General features: G+C 37.0%; 1 protein-coding gene across 8 annotated transcripts in view; it reads left to right on the top strand.

Moving 5' to 3' along the window:
- Positions 1-25,586, top strand: part of BTBD7 (BTB domain containing 7) — an 80,987-nt gene that overhangs the window by 811 nt on the left and 54,590 nt on the right. For 2 of the 8 annotated variants that reach the window (XM_089908145.1, XM_089908148.1), the window contains exon 2: positions 19,066-19,834. The exons of 2 other annotated variants lie outside the window; for them this stretch is intronic. The gene's annotated coding sequence lies outside the window, so the exon portion shown is untranslated. Of the gene's footprint in view, positions 1-4; positions 19,835-25,586 lie in introns of those variants that run through there. 4 more of the 8 variants (XM_089908149.1, XM_089908150.1, XM_089908147.1 and 1 more) reach the window with 4 other exon arrangements.

Here is a 25,586-nt window from a genome sequence, read left to right as displayed (position 1 = left end):
AAGTTACTGTTTCGGGATCAAACTGGAATTGCGCTTTGACAGGTTGGGAGAGAGACAATACGGAGTCTTTGGTAAAGAATCCTGTGCTTGGAGTGCTTGAAAGGCTAAAAGCGTGCATTTTTCAGTGTCTCATCATTTGCACAGCTGTTTATTAGCCTTACCCCGAAGATGAGAACTTTCTCACCGTTTGGGGGGAGGAAGCCCTGAGTGTTGTTTCTGCTCTGAACTACAATAGCACCTCTTCACATACCAGCACAGATAATAAGTACTCTGGATTAGGCCTAATTCGCAGAAGCAGTCTTGGTTTTACCAGAGAACTGTTTCCTCTGCTAAAACATCTTACTGTAATGAGGAAATAGGCATTTTTACAGAATTACTTCGTTTTTTCAAGTAGCAGAATCTTTTGTCTCTGAATAGCATCCATTTCTTTTAGATTGCTGAAATCAATTACTTTCTCCCGGAAATGTGAAAGAAAGATTTGAAATTGCAAGAATCATACATGTTAATGGCAGCTGTGATTAAACTTGTCCTGGAATTTTGAAGTCAGAAAAACCTTTAACGATATGATGTGACTTGTTTTAGAACTGGGAAACTAGGCCCAGGGAGATGAGTGACTCGCTGTGGGTTCTGCAGCTGGCGAGGGATTGGACCAAAACTAGGATCTAGGCCTCTCTCCGCCTTATTTAGAGAGCTCTTTTCACTACACTCCTGAGCCTCGTATTCTTCATTGATTGCATTCTTCACCACCATCCTCATCCCTGGGTCTTTGTACAGTGTAGTTGAAAGGAGAAATCAGAGAGGTAACTGATTCTTGACAGTTACCGTCAGTTACCACAAGTAACTCATGAAGATTCTTTTCCCTGACCTGAGTTTAATAAAAAACCAACTGACATTTCATTTAGAGTTTTCATAGGTCTGTGACTGACTATATTTCTGTCCAGTTATAGCATTGCTTATTTATGCATGCATTCAGTAAAACCAGTATTCTGTCCCACAAAACCTAACTACTATATTGTTTTGTTCCTCATTACCAGCATTTAAACAGGTTCTTTGTATCAGGCTCTAATTTTAGGATTTAAAACACCTGTGTCGTGTTTGCCAGGTTGTACCACCTGGTTTCCACATAGCCACTTGAGTCACAGCAGCTTTCTGTGTTGTGTGTCACAGGCTAACCTTCAGAAGTAGTCATGTCAAATGCTTCTGATTTCATATTCTAGTCATTGAAACTCACACACCAGAGTTGTACCTTGTGTTCAGTTACACAGGTGATTATTGAAGATCTGCTTTGTATTTTGCAATACTAGGTGCTACTGGAGAAAGAAACAAGTGAAATATGTAGACTTTGCCCTCAGAAAAGATAAGATGTACCCCTCTGAGCCTAGAAAACAATCTATCAATACAAAGTATGCTGTACATGTTCTGGTTAGAGGGAGATGAGTGAGGCCTCAGGAGTCTAAATAACTTCCTGGAACACTTGGGACTTGAGCTAGCTTCTGTGAGGGTTTAGATTTACAGAGAGATTGGAGCAGTTACTTTGTGAGGGAAAAGCAAGAGTGTAATGTGGAGATTAGCTTTGGGGGAGGGGAATAGAGAGGGAAACTAGGATGAGCTGACAACTGAATTTCCTTGGGAAGACATTAGACAGTTGAAAGGATATGTTTGTAGAAGGGTTTGAGTACTGGATTGAGATTTGGATTTTTATCCTCTTGTGCAAGACATGGGGAGACTTTGAAAGTTTGGAGGCCACACATTAATATGTTAAAACTGCCAAGACGCACCTGTCAGTGATCTGTTGGTTGAGTTAGAATGAGGAGAGAGTGGAATGAACCAGGGACAGTAGCAGCTATTGCAGTTACCTGGGTATGAAGAGATGAGATCCTACACTAAGATAGAGTCACTAGGAAAGATGCATAGCAGGTATCTTTTTTTTGTTGCCGTTTTTATTGTGGTAAAATATACATAACATAAAATTTGCCATTTTAACCAGTTTTAAGTGTACAGTTCTGTGGCATTAAGTGTACTTCACGTTGTTGTGCAGCCATTTATCACCATCCATCTCTAGAACTCCATTCATCTGCTGCAGCTGAAACTCTACCCTGTAAACACTAAGGCCCCACCTCCCTTTACTCCTAGCCCCTGACAACCACTCTGCTGCTTTCTGTCTCTACGAATTTGATTACTCTAGGTATTTCATGTAAGTAGAATCATACAATGTTTGTCCTCTTGTGACTGGCTTATTTCACTTAGCATAATGTTCATCCATGTTGTAGCATTTGTCAGAATTTCCTTCATTTTTAAGGCTGAATAATAGTCCATTGTATGTATATACTGCATTTTGTTCATCCATTTATCTGTCAGTTGATACTTCATATGCTTCCACTTTTTGGCTTTTGGAATAATGTTGCCATGAACATAGGTGTGCTCATATCTGTTTGAGTCCCTGCTTTCATTTCATTTGGGTATATATCCAGAAAATTTTACATTCCCATGAGCATGCATCAGGGTTCCAGTTTCTCCACATCCTCACCAACACTTGTTGTTTTTATTATTTTGATAACAGCCATCCTAATGGGCGTGAAGTGATATCTCATTGTGGTTTTCACTTGCATTTCTCTAAAGATTAGTGATATTAGCATCTCTAAAGCTTATCAGCCTTTTGTATATCTTCTTTGGAGAAATAATCTATTTAAGTTTTTTGCCTGTTTTTTAATTTAGTTGGTTTTCTTTGTTGTTGTTGAGTTGTAGGCGCTCTTTATGTATTCTGGATACCAATCCCTTATCAGATAGATGATTTGCAAATATTTTTGTCATTCCATGCATTGCCTTTTCACTCTGTTGAGTGTACTTTGATGCACAAAAGGTTTTTTTTGGTAAGTTTTTAATTTTAATGAAGTCCAACTGATCTAGTTTTTCTCTTGTTGCTTATACTTTTGGTGTTACATCTGAGAAATTATTGCCAAATCCAGTGTCATGAAGCTTTTCCCCTTTAAAAATCTTCTAAGAGTTTTCCCCTCAAAAAAACTCTTATGTTTAGGTCTTTGCATGTGGATATCCAGTTTTTCCAATGGCATTTGTTGAAAAGACTGTCTTTTTTCCATTGAATGGTCTGCCCATCTTTGTTGAAAATCACTTGACCATACATTCGAGGGTTTATTTCTGAAATCTGTTGGTCTGTAAGTCTGTCTTTGTGCTGTCACCGTACTGTTTTGATTACTCTAGCTTTATAGTAGTTTTGAAATCAGAAGTGTGAGGCCTCCAACATTGTTCTTTTTCCAAATTGTTTTGGCTGTTTGGGGTCCCTTGAGATTCCATTTGAATTTTAGATAGATTTTTCTATTTCTGCAAAATATGTCATTGGGATTTTTTTGATAGGGATTGCATTGAATCTGTAGATCGTTTGGAGTAGTGTTGACATCTCTTCCGGTCTTCCAGTCCGTAAACACCAGATGTCTTTCCATTTATTTGTGTTTAATTTCTTCTCACAACATTTTGTAGTTTTCAGTGTAAAAATCTTTCATCTCCTTGGTTAAGTTTACTCCTGAATATTTTATTCTTTTTGGTACTATTGTAAACGTGATTGATTTCTTAATTTCCTTTGCGGATTGTTCATTGTTAGTGTATAAACACAACTCATTTTTGTGTGTTGATTTTGTATCCTGCAACTTTACTGAACTCATTTATTTTAATGGTGTGTGTGTGTGTGTGTGTGTGTGTAATCTTTAGAGTTTTCTACGTATAAGGTAAGGTTGTTTTCTAGCAAAGATAATTTTATGTCTTCTTTTCCAGTTTGAATGACTTTTCTTTCTTTTTCTTGCCTAATTGCTCTGGCTAGGACTTCCAGTACCGTATTGAATAGAAATGGTGAAAATGCACATCTTTGTCTTGTTCCTCATCTTAGAGGGAAAGCTTTCAGTCTTTGACCATTAAGTATGATGTTAGTTGTGGATTTTCCATACATAACCTTTATTATGTTGAGCTAGTTTCCTTATATTCCTGGTTTGTTGAGTGTTTTAGCAGGTATGTTTTAAGAAAAAAATTCAGTTATGGGTGCAGAGTTTCTACTTGGTGAAAGAAAATTCTTGTGTCATTGGTGGAATGTTATTGTCAGGTTGTTTTTTTTAAGCATCATCTTTGTACATTTGCAGTTATGTTCTGGCTGAAAAAAATACTGCTGTAGTTATTCAGTGGGGAAGACTGACACTAATCAAATAATCATACAAAACATGCCTGAGTAACTATAGTACTATTTTGCTTCCAGCTGTATTCCCAGCAGCTGCATAGTGCCAGGCACATAGGTGCTCACTAAAGTTATTAATTGAATTTAAAAGCAGAAGACTAAGATTTAACCCAATAAGCTAAAAAATATATTGTTTATAATTTTTATAGAAAGTGTTTATTCTGTTTTAAACCACCTTCCCTCTTAACCCAGTCTTGGTACAGTGGTAATAAAACAAAATCAGACTTCTCCACTCTAAAAAGAAACAGGCAAGTGACTTTTGTAAAACAATTATCTTTTTTAAGATGAGACATTTTTCTTTTTAAGTTGATGATAATGGAAGTTGGTTATCAGAATCCAAAATTTCAAAGGGAAGCATAGTTTAAAGGAAACTTTTCATGTAGCTACTAACTTCAGATTTATATTGAAATTCAAACATTCAGTACCTAGTTTATTTACAAAACAAGTTCAAAAATTTTTAATGCAAGCTTCAGTTCTTTTAATTTTTAAAATTTTGGCAGTCTAAATTTTTTTTTTTTTTTTTGTGGTACGCGGGCCTCTCACTGTTGTGGCCTCTCCCATTGCGGAGCACAGGCTCCGGACGTGCAGGCTCAGCAGCCATGGCTCACGGGCCCAGCCGCTCCGTGGCACGTGGGATCCTCCCAGACCGGGGCACGAACCCGTGTCCCCTGCATCGGCAGGCGGACTCCCAACCACTGCGCCACCAGGGAAGACCAGGCAGTCTAAATTTGACATTGCAAGTTGAGTCTTTCACAGCATCCTTACTATCTCAAATAATGTAGAAACTTCAAAAACATATAATGTACTAAGTTTTATAAATTGACATTAAATCCATATAATGAACATTATGTTAAAGTTGGAATAAACAGAAATCACTTTAATACAATACACAGAACATCCTTTAAATCACAAGATTCAAAAAAAATCTTTTTTGAGCATTGTTGGAGTTTTTAGACATAGTTGTGATGTGTTAGAACACTGAACTGGGAATCAGACCTCCATTCAGATTCTGATTACTATTTATAGTTTTGCAATCTTAAGCAATCCATTTTACCTGTCTGAGGCTTAATTTTTCCTCATCTGTAAGAGGGAAAACACACACACACAGTGTTTTATGTAGCAGCTTTGCCACCTTGTATTTTTTTTATTCCATTCTTTCCCTCCCTGTTACCACTTACTTACTAGTCTGGACTATTGATTGAACAGCCTACCAGTGGAGTCTCTGCCATTTGTTCTCCCACTTTTCCTCTCCTTCTCTGGCTGTTCTCTATATTGCTACCACACTTTTTAAAAAATGCAATTGGAGGATGTTACTTCCCTACCTAAAAAACTTGTGTTGACTTCCCATTGTCTATTGGGTAAAGTCCAAACTCACAACAGTTTGTAGACTGTGTCTAACGTTAGATTTCCCATTACGCTAGTCATACTAAGCTGTTTCTTGTTCCTACTACTTCTGTTTTTCATGTGTTTATCCCAGTGCTTGGAGTTCTCCTGTTCTTTGCCATCCAGGAGACTCTGAGAAGATGACTCATCACCCATTTCAGCGGTAGATTTTGATTACTCCAAGCCAATCAGCTCAAGGCCTTTCCCTGTAAATTATTATTTGTCCCAGTTAGATTGAAAGGAAAGAGACATTCTATTTCTGGGGGAGAGGATTTTTTCCCCTATTGTTTGTGAGCAAGAGAACATGTGGCCCCAGTCGCCACTGGCAGCTGTCTTGTGACCACAGGGGATGATGAAACATGCCCTGAGGATGGCAGAACAGAGAGGTAGAACGAACGTAGGTGCATGGCAACATTATTTTAGACACGTATTGTGCTGGGCCTGGGGCTTTCCCTACTGCGCGATTTCTCTTCGTGAATATATTCCTATTGTTTAAGCCAATTCTTCGGGGTTATTTGCCATCAGAAATCTGATTCTTACAGTCGTCTTTATTCTTCGAGACCCAGTTCAAAAGTTAGTTTTACTAGTAATCATACACTCACTCCCTTAGTACTTTGGACCTTTCTTCCAGTCCTTATTTACTATATTTATCATCAGTTGCTCGTGTGTCTAACTCCTCCACGTAACTCTTTGTACTTTGAGCCAAAGCCTATAGGATGTAGCACAGTGTCTGGTAAACTATAGATACCCAGTGAGTTGTTAGGATGAAATAATAACATCAGTAAGTGCTTTGTAAACAATGTTTTAATAAATATGAGGTATGTTATTGAGTTTAAAACTAAAGTGAGATGGAAAAATCAATTAGGCCAGGCATGCAAAGTGTTCTTTGCTTGCCCTTAATTGTTTTCTAAAAATATCCACTTAGATAAAAAGTTTGACAGTCTCTTCTAGCTACAATTCCTTAAATTTTATGAACACTCTTACCTACTTAAAACAGGAATCATGGAAGGAGCAGTAATGAATTGTGTTGTTAGTGTGCAGTTTCCTTCCTTCTTTAGGGGGAGACTGAATGCCAGAAGAATTTCAAGTATAGTGTCTTTTTTTCCCTATATTCTGAAATTATACTTATTTAATTTGTTTTATCTGGAATTTACTTGTGAGTTGTTCTTTAGAGAAAAATTCCATAACATGCTTCATAAGACTTAATTATGCTTGCCTTCAGACTTTGTCAAAATATTTCTTGCTTGCTTGAGACTAGACATGAGAATTTTCTGGTTAGGAAAAAAGCTTTGAGGCAGAACTAGATGAGTTTGTAGTGAATGTTAGTAATAGCTTATGACAGAGAAATCTCATTATAGCCTTAATTGTGAAGTCATAGTTCTGTCACATGCTTCAACGGTAAAGTCTGACAAGGGAGGAAGGATAGGGAAGGAGAGTTAAAATTCCCAACTTGGTGTACCTCACCATTTGTTGGCTTCAGTCAAATAAAACTTTGACATAGTAATTTGTAGTTATTTTTAAAACAAGGTAAGGAGGAATACAGTACACATTAGAAATTGTAAAATCATCTGTTGGACTGAGTATGAAAAGACAAATTTGTCTATGAAGAACAGCCTTCTTGTTTTGACGTCTAGTTGTTTGTTCCCTTGGTACCTTAGTTTCCACATCTGTAAAATGAACAGTATCACTCTCTTTAGGGTTCTTTGATTAATTAAGATAATCTATGTGAAAACACAATATAGTGTTCTGAGGATAGACGCTCAGGGATTCCTTTTTTTTTTTTTTAAGCAGAGATTATTTTATTTTTTATTTTTTTAAAAATATTTATTTATTTGGCTGCACCGGGTCTTCCTTGTGGCACGTGGGATTTTTAGTTGCGGCACACAGGATCTTTAGTTGCGGCATGCGGGATCTAGTTCCCTGACCAGGGATCAAACCTGGACCCCCTGCATTGGGAGCTCGGAGTCTTAACCTCTGGACCGCCTTGGGAAGTCCCTCAGGCGTTCCTTTTAATATTGAGCTGCATGAGCCACTTGTATATTTTGGAGATTAATCCTTTGTCAGTTGCTTCGTTTGCAAATATTTTCTCCCATTCTGAGGGTTGTCTTTTTGTCTTGTTTATGGTTTCCTTTGCTGTGCAAAAGCTTTTAAGTTTCATTACGTGCCATTTGTTTATTTTTGTTTTTATTTCCATTTCTGTAGGAGGTGATTCAAAATGGATCTTGCTGTGATTTATGTCATAGAGTGTTCTGCCTATGTTTTCCTCTAAGAGTTTTATAGTGTCTGGCCTTGCATTAGGTCTTTAATCCATTTTGAGTTTATCTTTGCGTATGGTGTTAAGAAGTGTTCTAATTTCATTCAGTTTTCCCAGCACGGACTTATTAATTCTTGAATGAGAAAAAGTCTGTCGGTTTGTATGTGTATGTGTGTGTGTTTAAGTAACAAAAACTCTCTAGAATAAAGTCCAAACCCCCTTTCATGGATCATATGGCTTTTTGTTATCTAGGCTCTGCTGCTTCTCTGGGCTCATACCTTATTACTGCCAAATACCTCCCCGTTACACTCTTTATGTAGAATTGCTTTAATTTCCTTAGTGAGCCAGGTTTTGTTCTTTCCTTGGGCCTTCACATAGTCAGATTCCTCTGCCTTTTAGAGCATTATTTTGTCATCCCAACCCCTCCCCACCATTACCTTCACCAAGAAAAAAGTTCACACTTATTGTCAGTCTTAGATCTTATCTCAGATGTCACTTTCTCAACAGCCCCATAAGGTAAATACTTTTAAATATTATTATCAGATACAGAAAAGATAAACAATTTGACCAAGATCACAAAGCTTATAAAATGGCAGATCTGGATCCAAACCTAGACAGTTTGGCTCTAGAGTTCATCTTCACTAATCTGTGCTTCCTCTACATTGTAACGGCCTATTTATCTGCTTGTCCCTAAGTAATTTAAAAGCAAAAATTATGTTTATCTAGTTCATTGTTATATCCTCATGTGCCTATTATCAGCACATAGTAGGTGCTCAGAAAATGTTTAAATGAGTGACTGTCTCTTATTTGAGAGCAGAATTTGTGATTAAGCTCCTCTTAGTACCTTTCACATAATACATGTCAGTAAATAGTCTTTTCATGCTTATGATACAAAGTGAAATTTATATGATCAAGTTCATTGTGGCTTTGAAATATATTGCACTTTGTAACCAAAGATAGTTACAGCCCCATTTTTATAATCACTGTTAACTCATTTTATCCTTTTCTAGCAATGTTACTTGGCATCTTAAACTGGTGCTTTTGTAGGCTTCCTTTTCACATGGTATCCCTATGAACTGTTAAAATACAGATTATTTGTAACTCATTTCTAAATGGTACCTAGGAGATTTTACAAAATAAAATTACACTAGTATATGCACTCTGATCATTTATATCTATTAACCTTTTAATGGACGTGATTGCCGTACATATATGGAACTTAGAAAAAAACAGAAGTACCCACATTTTAAACCTTGATGGTATCCCAAAAGATAAATGGTTTATCTATATAGAATAGTCACAGGGTAAATAATGATTTAAGGCATGCACATTGTCGTTCATGTTGATGGGAGAAATTGGAATGTTGTATTTCAGTACACTTTTCAAATAAGTAATGCCTGAAGCTGCTTCCAGGTTCATGCTCTAATCAGGGTCAGTAGGTTAGAGAACCAGAAAAGTCTTCCTCCTGCATGAATGTTCTCACTTTACCAAAGACTTTGCTTCTTTGGTTAATCATTCTCTCTTCTGTATCCCCTATGCTCTGGTACAGGGTTTCTCAACTTTGACACTACTGACATGTTGGGTCAGATAATTCTTTGTTGTGGGGCGCTGTCCTGTACTTGCAAAATGTTTAGCAGCATCCGCAGCCTCTACTCACGAGGTTCCGGTAGTACCCTTCTTCACTCCTAGTTACGGCAACCAAAAATGTCTCCAGGCATTGCCAAATGTCTCCAAGGGAGCAGAGTCACCCAGTTGAAAACTGATGCTTTACTGCATCATCCCTACTCATTTGTTACAATATCTCCCTCTCTTTCATACACACACCTTTCCAGACTTTCACATCCTTTCTATTACTGCCTCACTTCTTGGCACCTTTTGCAGTCTTTTTTGAAAAGAGTTATAAAACATCTCACTCCAGTTTTACTTCCGGTTCAGTTTCCTCTCTTCAGTTCTATGAAACCACATTTTTCTGGTTTTCCTTTACATCTGTGGCTGCTCCATTTTGGTCTCCTTTATCAGCTCTACTCACTGGACAATGGCATAATTTTTGCTTCTTTCTTACTTTTTCTTATCTCGTCAACTCCTGCCTTTCTTGCCTCATTTCTTTGTGTGTTGTCCCTCATATACCTATTAATTCTTAAGCTGTTCTCTCTGTTGAAATGCCCTTACCTATGTTTCTCCCTATTTAAATTCTAATATCCTTCAAGAACCAAAGCAGATGTCATCTTTCCATGAAAGCCTTTTGTAATCACTAAAGCCTTTTCTAGTCCTCTAGCGTCCATGCCATGTTCCTGTTCTTTCTCTCTGTCTTCCACTTGCAGCTTTGTGTTGTTTATGTATTGGAATATGTCCTGCACTAGGCACTAAGCTCATCTTTGTACCCCTGACATTACCTGGCTAAGTGCCCTGCACATAGTTGGTGTTTAGATAGCTGTTGCAGCAATGATGAGGAGGTAGCAGTAGAGTGGAAAGGATTGAGTAAAAACAGTAATGACCTGAAAGGTTCTTAAAAGTAGGAGAAAAAGAAGAAAACCGAAGAAAATTTAAAACTGCTCATGGAATTCTTTACATTCTCTCCTTTCATGGTTTCTTTGATATGGGCCTTTTCTGGTTTCATTCTCCATTTCTAAGCCCCTTATTTATTAAGGACCCGTTATGAGCCAGGCACTCTTCAAGATACTTCGAATACAGTAGCTGGAAAAGGAAACTGCCCCAGTACCGTAGGAACTTAGTCTCTTTGAGGATGTAGAAATCTTAACAATTAATTGCCCCTACAGAGTGGTAAGTACTGAAATTGAAGTGTATCCAAAACTTTCTGGTAGCACAGAGGAAAGGGGTGACTTCTCAATTTGAAATAAACCTCATTCAGATGCCACTTCTTACACGCAACCTATTTGGGTCACTACCCAGCCTGATTAGTGTTTTCCATGCTTTCCTTTACTTTGTTCTCTTTCAGCTACCAAATTATAAGCATTTCCTGTGCCTCAGTACTTAGCCTTCCGTTCATTCTTTTATATCCTTTTCTTTAGGAAATGGATTTAGTTTTGAGGCTTCAGCTGACAAGTTTCAAAGCCATACCAGCTACAACAAAACATATTTTTGTTGTGAAATAATACACATGCAAAGAGGCATAGTAAACAAATTTAAGTTTAACTTATTTTTTTAACAAATTATTTTAACGCTGACACCACCATAGTCACTAAATAGAACAGTGGAAGCATGCTCAAAGCCCCACTCATGCCTCTTCTCAATCACAACCACCTTAAAGGTCACCGCTATTCTGCTTTTTATGGTAATTGCTTCTAAGATTCAAAAAAAAAAAGAAGAAGAAGAAGCCCTGTACCTGAATACCAACTAGATATTTATTCCAAAACAATATAGTTTCATTTTGGGAGACTGGGAGACAGAGGTGGAGGGAGACATTTCACAGTATTCTATCTTGTTCTTGCACTGAAACCCCGAAGAACATCCCCAGGTTCACTAGGAGGACTCACCTGACAGAGCACATAGTCATACTCATGGAGATCATTTATTACAGCACAGGATACAAAACACAATCAGCAAAGAAAAAAGACATATGAGGCTAAGTCCAAAGAAAAACAGGGGCAAGTTTCCAAGAGGTCTCTTCCGGTGGAGTCACACAGGTCACACTTAGTTCCTCCAGCACTGACTTGTGACAGCACAAGTGAAATATTGTCTACTAGGGAAGCTCATTAGAGACTCAGCACCTAGGGTTTTTACTGATGGCTGGTCACACAGGCATCTACTACCTAACATGTATCAAAATTCCAGGCTCCCAGAAGGAAAGCAAATATGCAGCATAAACCATACTGTTTGCACAGACAGTTTAAGTACAGTGAGCTGTCCTTATCAGTTAAGGAATGGCAAAAACACGGAAAGTCCAAGTTCCCAAAGACCAACCAGGGCCAGCCTTTCAAGCAGGCCTTTCTAAGGATAGCAGTTTCAGGCCTGCTGTGGCTAACTTTTTTCTGCTTGATATTTTTCAATTCAAAGTTTAAATAAATAAAAACTCAGCTTTCAAATTGTGTCATTTTCTCTTAAAATGTATCAACACTAACCCAGTGCAAACCTTCACTTTATACATCCACTACTATCATATGATTGAAAGTATGTTCTGTGGAACATTGGACATGGCCTGTTACTGGTTTTTCTTAGATTAAAGTTCAGGAATACTGAATTAAGCAAAGTTATACAGGTTACTTAGCTGCAGGACTCTCAGCCTTTTGCAGTGATGTGTGTGACCTGGCCTCTGTCTACCTGTCTTGCCTCATCTTACATTATCTCCCTTCCCTACTTCCCCTGCGTCAGCCACCTTGGCCTTCTTGCTCTTCCTAGAATTTGCTAAACTATTGACTCTGCTGTAACTCCCCAGCATCACATCACTACTACCTCTGTCAATAAATAATATCAAGCTTTATTTATTTATTTATTATTTGGTTGCACTGGGTGTTGGTTGCGGTAGGCAGGCTCCCTAGTTGCGGCTCACGGGCTCCTTAGTTGTGGCATGCATGTGGGATCTAGTTCCCTGACCAGGGATCGAACCCGGGCCTGCTGCACTGGGAGCGCAGAGTCTTATCCACTGCACCACCAGGGAAGTCCCTCAAGCATTATTTATGTTTATGTATTATTTATATTTATGTATGTGTTTAAGATCTTTCTTCTGTATGCTGTATGTGTTCTTTATGTCTTGTGGGCTTATTAATGTCAATAAATCAACTTATTCTTTCTCATAGCACCCCATGCCTTTCATGGTATTTATCTGAGTGTATGATTTTATTTTTGTAATTATCTGTTTAAATGTCCATTTCTCTCACTTGATTGTAAGCAACATGAAAACCAAGACTATTTTGTTCACAACTATAACCTTCAACACTTGGCATAGAGCACATAATTGGTATTCAGATTCTTAATGAATAATATAAATAATTCTACAAAACTGGGCTATAGTAAACAGTGTTTCCCAAACTAACCAAGATTTTTTTTTAAGGCTCATTTCATTGTATTTTGCAAGACTGATGTTGTGTAGAATACACTTTGGGAAATACTGATATACTTTAAAGTGTAAAATACTTTACACAGGTAGGATTTGTAGCTAGGAGTTCGTATTTATTGCATATTCTTGATTGAACCTCTGTTAGGAAGATTAATTTAGTGTTGGTGTGCTAGATGAATTAGACTGGAAGCAGAGACCAAGATTGATTTTTGTGACAATTCAAGAGAAGTAATAAATAGTGACTTAGTCTAAGTGATTTGCAGGTGGATTGGTGAACCAGTTTGATATAGAGGAGAAGGATGAGGGAAAGACACCTGCAGTTCTGACACTGGATGCCCAGGATGTCTTCAGCAAACGACATTTGAATAGATTGGAGTAATTGAGTTTCTTCTTCCGGAAAGCATCCTCCTGTTAATCTGGAAAATATATCCATCTTGTTTCCAGGCAACACCAGATAATTAAATTATCTTCATATTTAGGAATTAATAAATTTGTTTAAATTAGCATACTGAATTACTTAACAATAACTGTGCTGTAAACTCTTTAACTGTCTAATGACAGCTTTCTGCTGTGGTTGAAGAGTGTGTTTACCTACATACTCTAATTTGGAGATGACAACAAAAATTGAGAACTTTTTTCTATTTTGTTCTAACTACTTACATAGGTATATATAAATCTGTTTTCTGATGTAAAAATGTTTACAGGAAGGAGCATGAAACTCAGACGTTACTAAAGAAAAGACTGAAACAAGTGACTATTTAAAAAATTTAAACATTTATGACAAAAGCCATCATAGTTTTAAAAGGCTAATATGAATATTCTCCCTTGATATTTTAACATTAATATAAAAAGTGTCACAAATTAATAAAAAGAACAGCCACATAGAAGAATGGGCAAAGATTATAAAGAAACACAGAGGCTGATAAATATATTGAGATTCACTTTCACTTATAATTTTTTAAAATGAAGATTAAAATAATGAGATCATTTTTTCCTCCATCAGATTGGCAAAGATTAATAATGACCAGAGTTTTCATGTTCTCATGCAAAGCTGATAGGAATGTAAATTGCAACTTTTCTGACCAGTATATCTCCAAATTAGAAATATATATACCCATTTATCCAATAATACTATTTCTTTTTTTTTTTTTTGGCCGCACCTAGCGGCATGTGGGATCTTAGTTCCCCGAACAGGGATCAAACTCGTGCCCCCTGGGTTGGAAGCACAGAGTCTTAACCACTGGACCGCCAGGGAAGTCCCAGTAATATTATTTCTTGATATTTATTCTAATGGTATAGTTTACAGCGGTTAAAGATAGAGGTAAAAGGATTGCAGGACTGTTTTATAATATTGAAAAATTGGAAATGATTTTCAGTGTTTTGGTGAAATAAATTATGGCATATTTATACAGTACAGTTCTATTTAGGGGTCTTTAAAAGACAAAGTAAAATTTATATGTACACGTGTTTCTATATCCCTGGTATATTATGAAATGAAAAAATTTTTTTACAGAACTCATTGTTAAATATCCCTACTTAAAACTATTTATGTCAAAAATGCTAGAAGGGCTTCCCTGGTGGCACAGTGGTTGAGAGTCCGCCTGCAGATGCAGGGGACGCGGGTTCGTGCCCCGGTCCGGGAAGATCCCACATGCCGCAGAGCAGCTGGGCCCGTGAGCCATGGCCGCTGAGCCTGTGCATCCGGAGCCTGTGCGCCGCAGCGGGAGAGGCCACAACAGTGAGAGGCCCGAGTACTGCAAAAAAAAAAAAAAAAAAAAAAAAAATGCTAGAAAAGCAGAAATCAAATTGTTACTTGTTGTTGATGTGGGAAGGGAGGCAGATTTTAGGGAATTGCCTTTTGTCATACTCTCCTGTGTAGGTTTTTTGTTTTTTTGTTTTCAATTTAAACAACAAAAGTATAATTCTCATAAGTGAATGGGGAAACATTAAGGTTCTGGGGTGGGTAGGATAGAGAAAGTTTAACATGTATCTTGTTCTTTGTATATTATGATCTGTTCTACAATCTTTAAAATTCTTTTGAGTCAACAGTGTAACTCTCAACTTTTCAGACTCTAGTAATAGAAGGCAAAAACACTTCCGGGGAGAGAAAGAAATACAACTGAAAATTACAGAGATGCTAAAAATTATTTTTTTCCATATTTTCAGTAAAGAAAATAAACTCATTTTAATCTTGTAAAACAGTAAAACTAAGAGGGGGGAGGGGATGTACACTGCTTGATGGTGGTGCTTTTGTACTGTCACCAAATAGTATGATTAGTTTTCTATTCAAATTAGATGCCCCATCTGAAAATGTTCTTAGGAGCACAATGACTTTTCATCAGAAATTTAATAATTAAACATAAACGTTGAATAATTATTTAGGGATTTAAAATTCAACAAAACTAATGATCTCTTCTTTATGCAAAGGAAATGTGTGGGTATGGAGAAAAATAATTAGGTTAATAATTCGGAGTCCTGTAGCTAATCATCAGATTTGGAAACAACCCCCTAAAATATTGTTCTTAAATTTAAACTAATTCACCTGCTTGATGTCTAGCAGTGAAACATCTGTAAAGTGGTTTACTTTTAACTTTTTGTTTTTAATGCCTATTTACACTAAAAGCCATTTCTAGGATAACCTACTTAAATATTGGTATTAATTTTACATTTAATACACATCTGAATGCATAATAGTTTTCAAGTTTAACATTAAATGTACGTTTAATTTTCATAAATGAGAAAATTTCTACATTTAAAATTATTTCAAAGAATTTAGTATCTAATTTTAATGATTCTTTCACTGGTTTTGGTTTTCTTATCCTATTTAGAATGATCATCACTAGTTTTCCCTAGTGATTATTCTAGGCTGTTCATGACTCCTTGAAGATTATCTTTTAAAAATCTTTTAAAAAGCTAAGAGATAACATATTTCTGACCATGCTGAATGTGCATTTATGAAGCAGGCATTTAGGAAGTATTTTATAACTAGAAATATTAATACCAAGAATATATAGTATCAATATGAATCTGCACTGTAGCCAGAGTTCTAAGAACCAGGCTCACCTCATTTATCTGCATTTTTCCCCTCATTTTCTAGCTTAAAAATTTTTAATGGTTACCCTTAAAAGAATATTGCATAAACTCGTGGAATGGGATGTACTTTTAAGAATATGTTTTTAATCGGAAAAAAAAAGTAGCAGCAGGAGACTGACAGCTGTTTTGAATTATAATAGGTTCTATTAGAAGAAGCCCACGTGGGCTTTAATAAGATTCTCCTAAGCAGAACTCTAACAAGTAATCTCTATTTGCAGTAACACAACTTAGTTTTATAGAAAAATGCAATTTAAAATACATCTTTATTTAATATGAACAAAATGTTTTCTGACTTGCCTTTTATTGGTGGTGGGTAGGTAAGGAAAATACTATTTTTATACATGATCTTGAGCTACTAACTACAGGTGTACAATATCTTATTTATAATTTGAAATTCTAAGAGTTCTGATAACCATTTCTTTAGGGAGACTCATTTGATGGCAAACAATGATGTGACCTGAATTCATTTGGCAACAAAACCTAACCTGAACTAACACAGCTTAGTTTAAATGTTTAATATATTTTATTGCAAAATATGGGGTAATATGACTAATCTCACTGGGTGTGTTTACATAGTATACAGCAAATGTTTCATATACCATATGACTTTCTTTTAAAAGAGAGAGAGCATGAGAGAGAGAGAGAGAGAGAGAAGGAAAAGAGTCTGAATTTTAGAATGTATCTAGCCCCCAAAGTTTCTCGCTGGTAAGGAATTGTGGACTCTTAAACTGGTGTTTTAAATTGGTGATGAACATTAAAATAAAATTTTTATTGGTAGGGCTTCCCTGGTGGCGCAGTGGTTTAGAGTCCGCCTGCTGATGCAGGAGACACGGGTTCGTGCCCTGGTCTGGGAAGTTCCCACATGCCGCGGAGCGGCTGGGCCCGTGAGCCATGGCCACTGAGCCTGCGTGTGTGGAGCCTGTGCTCCGCAACGGGAGAGGCCACAACAGTGAGAGGCCTGCATACCGCAAAAAAAAAAAAAAAAAATTTTATTGGTAGAACTAAGATTGAGAAACAGTGTAGTATGTAACACTTTATCGTTTAATTCTGTAGAGTTTAATTACCAGATATGCAGGAGGAATATATGAAAAGTAGAATAAGCTTACGGATTATAGATATCAACTGTAAATTAAAACATATTACTTAAAATTAGATACTGGAGGAGAGAGAGAGGAGGAAGAAGATACTAGCTGATTTCAGTATTGCTCATAGTAGGGAGCCAGTGGATAGTAGCCAGAAAATAGGGAATTTGGGTATTGTATAAAAATATTAGTAAAGTTACTTGTGGGGTAGGGAGAGACTAGGTTGGAGTAGACGGGGAGCAACTAGTCTTTGAATATATCTTATTTTGTGGTTTTGACTTTAGACTCATCTAAACATTTTACAGAATTATGTAGCAAAAGTTAATTAAAAATGCTGTGCCTAAAAATCAAAAGTGAAATAAAAGTGTACTTCCAGTTAGTGATGTAATCACCCAGAGCAAACTATTCCAAGTGACTCACATACACAGTAATTTATAGGATATCCTGAGTTGGGTATATCCTAAGGGTAAAAAAGAATTGCCAGAAAAAAAAGATGTTCATTTATCGTAGTGTTGATGATAGTGTTGACATTTTAATTCTTGGCTATTGTGTGTATTGTGGGATAAAATAAATGAACAATTATGTAGGCAGTGCTGAGAACAGGGTTTTGACATGTGAGGAAGGAGAAACACGTGTAAAGTTAATGAGATTAAGTAAAAACCCTCTAAACCTGAATTTGAATTGGAAGCATCAGTGTACACTCAGGATGTATGTGTATCTAAATATACGTGTGTAGAAAATTCCCTAACTCTTGTACTAAAAAGGCGGCCAGCACCCCCTAGCACCCAGACTGTGGTTTCCAAATACCATTTTTCACTGAAAGGAATTAAGTCTCCTTTAAAGAGATGGCTGATGACAGGTCTAAGGTAAGAAAAATACAAGATATGCCTAGAATAAGGTATAACCCTAGAAAGCAAAGACGCTCTCAGAGACAAGTAGTGTTGTGTCGTATGATCTCAGGGACCAATTTGAATAAGCTTCCACTGTCCAAATATGGGACAGTTTGAGCCTCAGCTGGGATAAATACAAATAATTGAAAGCCATCAAATATGTTTAAATCCATGAACACATAATTTTTTAACTTGCTGATCATCTTTAGAGAATGCTAGGATGCTAATTGTTCTGAAAATTAGTAAATAAAGGTAAAGAATCATTTATTCTTACCTTTCTGTGCAAACAACTGAATAGTTGATGAGTTCCTCTTACAGAAGTATTCCAGCTAATGAATAAAGAAGGAGTGATAGAATATCACCATGTTGCAGCCCCTAATGAATTAATGACTCTAGTTGGTGATTACTGTTAATTGTTAATATTAGAGAATGAGAAGTAGACGTTTGGTACCTATTGTTGGAAGTACACATCGCCACATGTGAAGCAGTCTTGACAAAATAAACTTTAAAAGTACAAAAATGACACTAAATCTGATTAAGTTGTTAGATCTATAAATTTCTGTAAATACAGGGCTGAGAGAAACATATTAAGCTACATCATGGTGATGCATTTGCCAAAATTCAGACTATGGGAAACTACCATATAACCTGATTTCTTCAACAACAACAAGGAAAAAAAATTGCAAGGGGGAAAGGGTTGGGGAGGGACCTTTTAAAGGAGATTTAAGAGACATAGTCGTCCAGTCACAATGCATGGGCCTTATCTGGATCCTGATTCAAACAAACTAAGAAAGAATAAAACTGGTGGAAATGACAGCACTGCCTGGGAAGTTCATATTAAGGAATTGTTCATAATTTTAGATGTGATAATGGTACTGTAGTTGCTCTTTTCTATCCTTTTTTTTAGAGATTCATAAGGAAGTATTTACAGATGAAATAATATGCTATCTGGGATTTGCTTCAAAATAATCCAGAGAGATTGGGTAGAGAGTGGGTTGGGATGTAGTGATACAGGACTGCCACAAATTGGTAACTACTGAAACTTGGTAATTGTTGAGCTTTGTCTTACTATTCTCTCTACTTTTGTTATATTTTTCTCTCCTTTATTACAGAAGCTGCAAAAGTATCTCCTGCACAGGAGGAAAAAATAAGTGATAGATAGGAAGGAGTGAAAATAGAGAAGCATAGTCATATTTGCCTTTGGTGTTTGAATGCTGAGGGATTTGATATTTATGGAGTATAATCCACAATCCAGAAACTTTTTATTGTTCACCAACAATGAGGACCCAACGCAGCCAAAAGTAAATAAATAAAATAAAGTTATTTATTTAAAAAAAAGACTTGTGACAAAAACAACAGTGTAGTTAGACATATAGACGCATAAGGAAGACATGGCTGTTCCCATCAGAAAGGTTGGTATAGAACTGAGAACTTTTTGTTTGTTTGTTTTGTGGTGCGCGGGCCTCTCACTGTCGTGGTCTCTCCCGTTGCGGAGCACAGGCTCCGGACGCGCAGGCTCATTGGCCATGGCTCACGGGCCCAGCCACTCCGCGGTATGTGGGATCTTCCCGGATCGGGGCGCGAACCCATGTCCCCTGCATCGGCAGGGGGACTCTCAACCACTGTGCCACCAGGGAAGCCCCTTGTTTTTTTTGGTTTTTTGTTTTTTTGCGGTACGCGGGCCTCTCACTGCCGTGGCCTCTCCCGCTGCGGAGCACAGGCTCCGGACGCTCAGGCTCAGCGGCCATGGCCCACGGGCCCAGCCGTTCCGCGACGTGCGGGATCCGCCCGGACCAGGACACGAACCCATGTCCCCTGCATCGGCAGGCGGACTCTCAACCACTGCGCCACCAGGGAAGCCCAGAACTGAGGACTTTTAAGGTACTTCCTTCTTTAGGGGGAAAAACACTGAATTAGGGATCAGAATGACTGGTGTCTAGTTTTGTCTTTGCCATTTTACTGTATATTAATATTTTACTTTGGATAAGTCACTTCATCTTTTTACCTTAATTACCTAATTCAGAGATTAGAGAATGAAGCCTGTCCTATCTACATTGAAGACTTAATATGAGGATAAAATGACTTAATGTGTAGAAAAGCATTTTGTGAACTATATATCCCTGTTAGAAGATACTCCTGCTACAGTCATTAAAAGAATGTAAAAAAGGGGAGCACATGTCATTGCTTTTTTAGTGGGGCCTTTTTTTCCATTTACTTTTTAAAAATTATGATTAAAGATACGTATAACATTAAATTTAACATTTTAACCAGTTTTAAGTGTACATTCACATTGTTGTGCAACCATCACCACCATCCACCTCCAGAACTTTTCATTTTCTCCAATGGAAACTCTGTACCATCAAACACTAACTGCCCAGTCCCTGGCAACCTCCATTATTCTTTCTGTCCCTGTGATTTTAACTACTGTAGATGCCTCATATAAGTAGCGTCATATAACATTAGTCCTTCTGTGCCTGGCTCATTTCACTTAACATAATATCCTCAAGGTTTATCCATGTTGTAGCATGTATTAGAATTTCCTTCATTTTTAAGGCTGAATGATATCCCACTGTACATATATACCACACTTTGTTCATCCGTTTGTCTGTCGATGGACATTTAGTTTGCTTCCACCTTTTGGCTGTACCACCCTGTTTGAGTCCCTGTTTTCTTAGTTGGGGGGTGTGTTATATAGCCAGAGGTGGAATTGCTGGATCATATGGTAATTCTACATTTAATTTTTATTTTTAAATTTAATTTTTGGATGGATCATGGTGCTTTTTTTTTAAACAGTACTGTTTATATATTTTGAAATATCTCAAAAGAGTCATATTTGAGGCTGTATGCACACTGTGATCTGTACTTTTTTTTTCCCTAAGAAATGTTTTTTTACTCCCAAGAACTAGTGCAGTTTTAATTAAATCACACTCTTGTAAGAGGCTTAGGCTGTATATGTGGAATATGGATCCTAAGAAACAATTTTTGGACTGAAGAGCTCAAAGAATGTTTACAAACAAGTATTTCCTTATTAAACGGTTATTTTTTAAAAATTGATTTCATTCAGCTGTTTTCAGCTCAATACTTCGTATATGCCAGGCACTGTTCTATGTGCTGAGGATTTAGTGTCAAATAAATAAAGTTCTGGCTCAGTGTAAGTGGAGCTTACATTGTAGCATGAGACAGTTAACAAGCAAACAAGTACATATTCAATAATTTCAAGTGCTGAAAAGTGCTACAAAGAAAAATAAAGTGAAGAAAGGGGATAGAGAATGATGGGATGGGACAGGATGTTGTTTTTAGAGGATGATTAGGGAAGGCGTCTTTGAGGAGATGGCATTTGAGCAAAGGCCTGAATAAAGTGAGAGAGTGAACCGTGTGAAGACTTTGTGGAAAAGTGTTACTGATGAAGGGAATAGCAGGTCCCAAGGTGTGAGCTTTTAAAGGAGACAACTCAGAAGTTAAATGAAGATCTATCTCAACCAGTACCCAGTACGCATATGAGGAAATGGATTGGTTTAAGATATCTCATTGGAAAGAAAAGAGAAAAATAAAGATGGAAAAAATGTTAGGGAAATTGATTTGTATATTCTGTTAATGATTTTCGAACTTTGGGGACTTCCCTGATGGTCCAGTGGGTAAGACTCCGCACCCCCCGCGTTCCATCCCTGGTCGGGGAGATAGATCCCGCGTGCCACAACGAAGATCCGGCACAGCCAAAATAAATAGATAGATAGATACATGCATACATACATACATACATACAACTTTGATAATTCTGGAATCACGGTGGGTGATAGAGGCTTAAGGGCTCGTATACTATTCCCTTATGTATATTTTTGAAATTTTTCATGCTACAGTTTAAAATCAGAAATATGTAAATATGAAAGAGCAAATAACATTTTTTCTAAATGTAAAAATTAAAATGTACTACATTATTTCTGGCAAATGTTATAATTTTATAAAATGCTGTTTATTTCATTTGATGTTGAAATATTTATATATATATTATTAATGGGTGATAAAATGAAACATTCCTGAAATGGAAGGATTTTGCCTGTCTAAATATTTTTTCAAATGAGCTCTGTGATGCTTGAAGAGAAACATAGTAATAACTATTCTATTTTACTTTACTTGGAAGAGATTTCCTTAGATAAGTGAATTTTTAACCTTAGCCATAAAGCTTCACAAATGTATATTTTCTGATGACAATAGTTTTTTGATGGCAATGTTTGTAAATTTTTTCAAACTTTAAATTGTGGTAAAATATAACACAAAATTGACCATCTTAATTAACCATTTGTAAGTGTACAATTCAATGGTATTACATACTGTTGTGCATCTGTCACCACCACCCATCTCCAGAACTCTTCATCTTTCAAAACTGAAACTCTCTACCCATTAAACACTAACTCCCCATTCCCTTGCTCCCACCTCCAGCCCATGGGCACTACCATTCTGTTTTCTGTCTCTATAATTTTAACTACTCTAATTGCCTCATGTAAGTGGAATCATACAGTATTTGTCTTTTTGAAACTGACGTTTCACAGCATAATGTCTTTAAAGTTCATCCATGTTGTAGCATGTATCAGAATTTCCTTCCTTTTTAAGCCTGAGTAATATTCCATTGTATGTACATACCACATTTTGCTTTTCATCAGTTGATGGACACTTGGGTTGCTGCCACGTTTTAGCTACTGTGAATAATGCTACTATGAACATGGGTGTACAAATATGTCTTTGAGACCCTGCTTTTAGTTCTTTTGGGTATATAGCCAGAAGTTAAATTGCTGGATCATATGGTAAATCTATTTTTAATATTTTGAGGAACTTCTGTACTGTTTGCCACAGTAGCCATTTCCACAGTGCACAACAGTGCATGAAGTTTCCAGCTCTCCACATCCTTGCCCAACATTTGTTACTTTCTGTTTCATTGATAATAGCCATCCTAATAGGTTTGAGGTGGTATCTCATTGCGGTTTTGATTTGCATTTCCCTAACGATTAGTGATGTTGTCTTTTCGTGTGCTTATTTGGCTATTCATATATCTTCTTTGGAAAAATGTCTATTCAAGTCCTTTTCCCATTTTCTAATCAGATTTTTTTGTTGTTGTTGAGGTGTAGGAAATTTATATTCTGGATATCAATCCCTTATCAGATATATGATTTGCAAATATTTTCTCCCATTCTGTGGGTTTATAATTAATTCACTTTCAAAAATGAGGTTGACCAAAATAAAATTGAAGTCCCTTTTAGCTCCATGAGTCTGACTTCTCTGCCTTAATAAGTATGTTTAATGGAACGTAATTTCACCTCAATGAGTTGCTGCTATCATAAACATTCTTGTTCTGTGTCACTGGAATGAATAGGGTTTGTGGTACTGGGTGGAGGTCATCTGCCTCTGTGTTAGGTGGCCCTAGAGAGACATATGAGCCTAGTTGGTGGCTTTCTAAACTCTCACTCTGATCTCATCTATTTGAAGATGCCTTCAAAAGGCAGAGGTCTCTTGCTGACTGCTTCTGATTTACTGTTCACAGTCTCTTTTTGTTTTGTTGTTCTTATTAGGTGTCCAAGGATAGAACTGAAGGTTACAATATCTGTGACTTGAGGCAAGTTACTAACCTCTCAGACTCATCAGTTTAAAAAAGTGGGGAGCAGTATTTGGAGAATTAAATGGGTTTAATACATATAAAGGCTCTAAGAACAGAGTCTGGCATATAGTAAACCCTCAATAAATGTTAGTTGTTATGTTAAGTAAAACACGTTTGGGTAATGAGAATGGGCATACGAAGTTATATTCTTTTAACTTAGTTTTTTTTCTTTTTAAGCTGTATTTCTAGCTGCTCTGAAAATGTGAGATTTGGCTATAGAAGTAATCATTCATCTCACTTTGCCTCATTAGGCCTCGGCTGTACCCCTTTTCACTCTCAAGCATCCTGATTTGAATGATATGATTTGAATGATGTGGTCACCTTAGATTTGACAGAAGTGAAATATTACTATAGTTTTGCATTTCTTTTTAATTATAATTGTTTTTCATATTCACATATGCCCCACATTCCTGTTCTTCTATAATTATCCGTAAAAATCGGACTAAGTGGAAAGCATGTTTAAATTCCAAAGTCCAATTGCCTTTTTTTTTCTCTGTACACTAACATTTAATATAGAAGTAACCCCCCTCCCCATCCTCATTTTCCAAATCAATAAGTATTACAGCTTCAGCGGATTTTAGGAACCCTGTTTTGACGTAATTTATAGATGTTGCAACCCATACATTTCAGTTTAGGTTTACAAAAACTGAGACTCATAGAAGTTAAATGTAGCTTATCCTGTGTAAGTGGTAAATTAGTGACAAGAGGAAGAACTCTGTCCCAGATACCTGACACTCATTGTTCTCTCTGCTCCCTAAAGTGTAACTAGTATTTTTATGCAAAGGTCAGAGTTTTCTAAACTCTGCAAGTGTTCTGCAAGTCCATTCTTTCAATGCTCTGTGGGGCAAAGGGCCTCCTTTAGATTATGCTGAATACTTCCTCTTGGAGGTTCACAATGCACCTTACCACTTTAAAGATGCCAAAAAGTTCTGAAGTAAAGTAAAGCTTTGTTTAATACTGCATTTTCCAAACATTGCGAAAACTGTTTGGAAATGCTAGCCTAGGGATTTTGGGAGGAGAGAGAGGTTGATTTTTGGTTTTGAAATTTTTTTCATAGGGTTGTTAATTCTCTCTGTTGCATTCAGCATGATTTTTCTCCCTTAGTTGGGTCTACTACAATCACTGAAGCTTATTTTAAGCCAGTTGGATCCTCTGATTGAGATTGGTCATGTCAACTATTAACAGAAGGAGCTCCCCCAGAAAGGTGATTCTAGGAAAAGGGTTTATGAGTTCTCTAGGGCTATTTGCATCCTCTGGGCCTCTCCCAGTCCCATAGGCCCTCTCTTTCCCTTTCCTTTCCTGTCATATCATACAAAGATTAGATTTCATCTTGTTCTGTGTAGGATACAGACAAAGCTTGCCTGGAATGAAAACATCCCTGGAGAGGTAAGACTGTGACTGACTCTCACTTCCAGCATTTAAAGGCAGTGGATTCGATTAAGAAATAACATCATACTGTGTTCCACTTGGCATGAGGTTTTGGTTACCTAAGAACCAAAGAGAATTTTCTCTGAGAATTTTGAGAGATACAGCTTTAGTAACTTAGTCAGGGTTGCCCCCAGGATTTGGAATTGGGGACACAGGGTGGACTTAAGGGTTATATCTGATCCAGAAAAGATTCTCCCACCAAGTCTTTCCAAGGCCTGTGTTTATTTTAGTATTAGAGCTCTAGTAGAAGATATTAATGTCACCCAAATCAGTTAATCTTGAAGGGGATTTCCATTGACTAGGAGCTACCAGGAAGAGACTCTGTCCCTAAGTCCCAAAGACATTTTTATTTCAAGCCACATCACCAGAGTGAGACCCCAGCTGTCCTGGTGGTGCTAATTATAGTGGCAAATGGCCAAGCATCTATATCTCAGCTGTGACTTCTCTAGTGCTTGCTAGGTGTTCTTGTGTCTTCAGTGGGTCTGGTGATGTCTTCTAACCCTTCTGTGGTTGCTTTAGAATATCTAATTGTGCTCATCATAAAACTGAGATTTTTTT

This window comes from Delphinapterus leucas, chromosome 2 (assembly GCF_059928025.1).
Source record: "Delphinapterus leucas isolate spDelLeu-1000000601 "Yukka" chromosome 2, BTC_Dleu_Yukka2, whole genome shotgun sequence".
Classification (NCBI taxonomy): Eukaryota; Metazoa; Chordata; class Mammalia; order Artiodactyla; family Monodontidae; genus Delphinapterus; species Delphinapterus leucas.
Note: the sequence above shows the minus strand (reverse complement) of the source record. Positions and strands in the feature narration are given on the sequence as shown.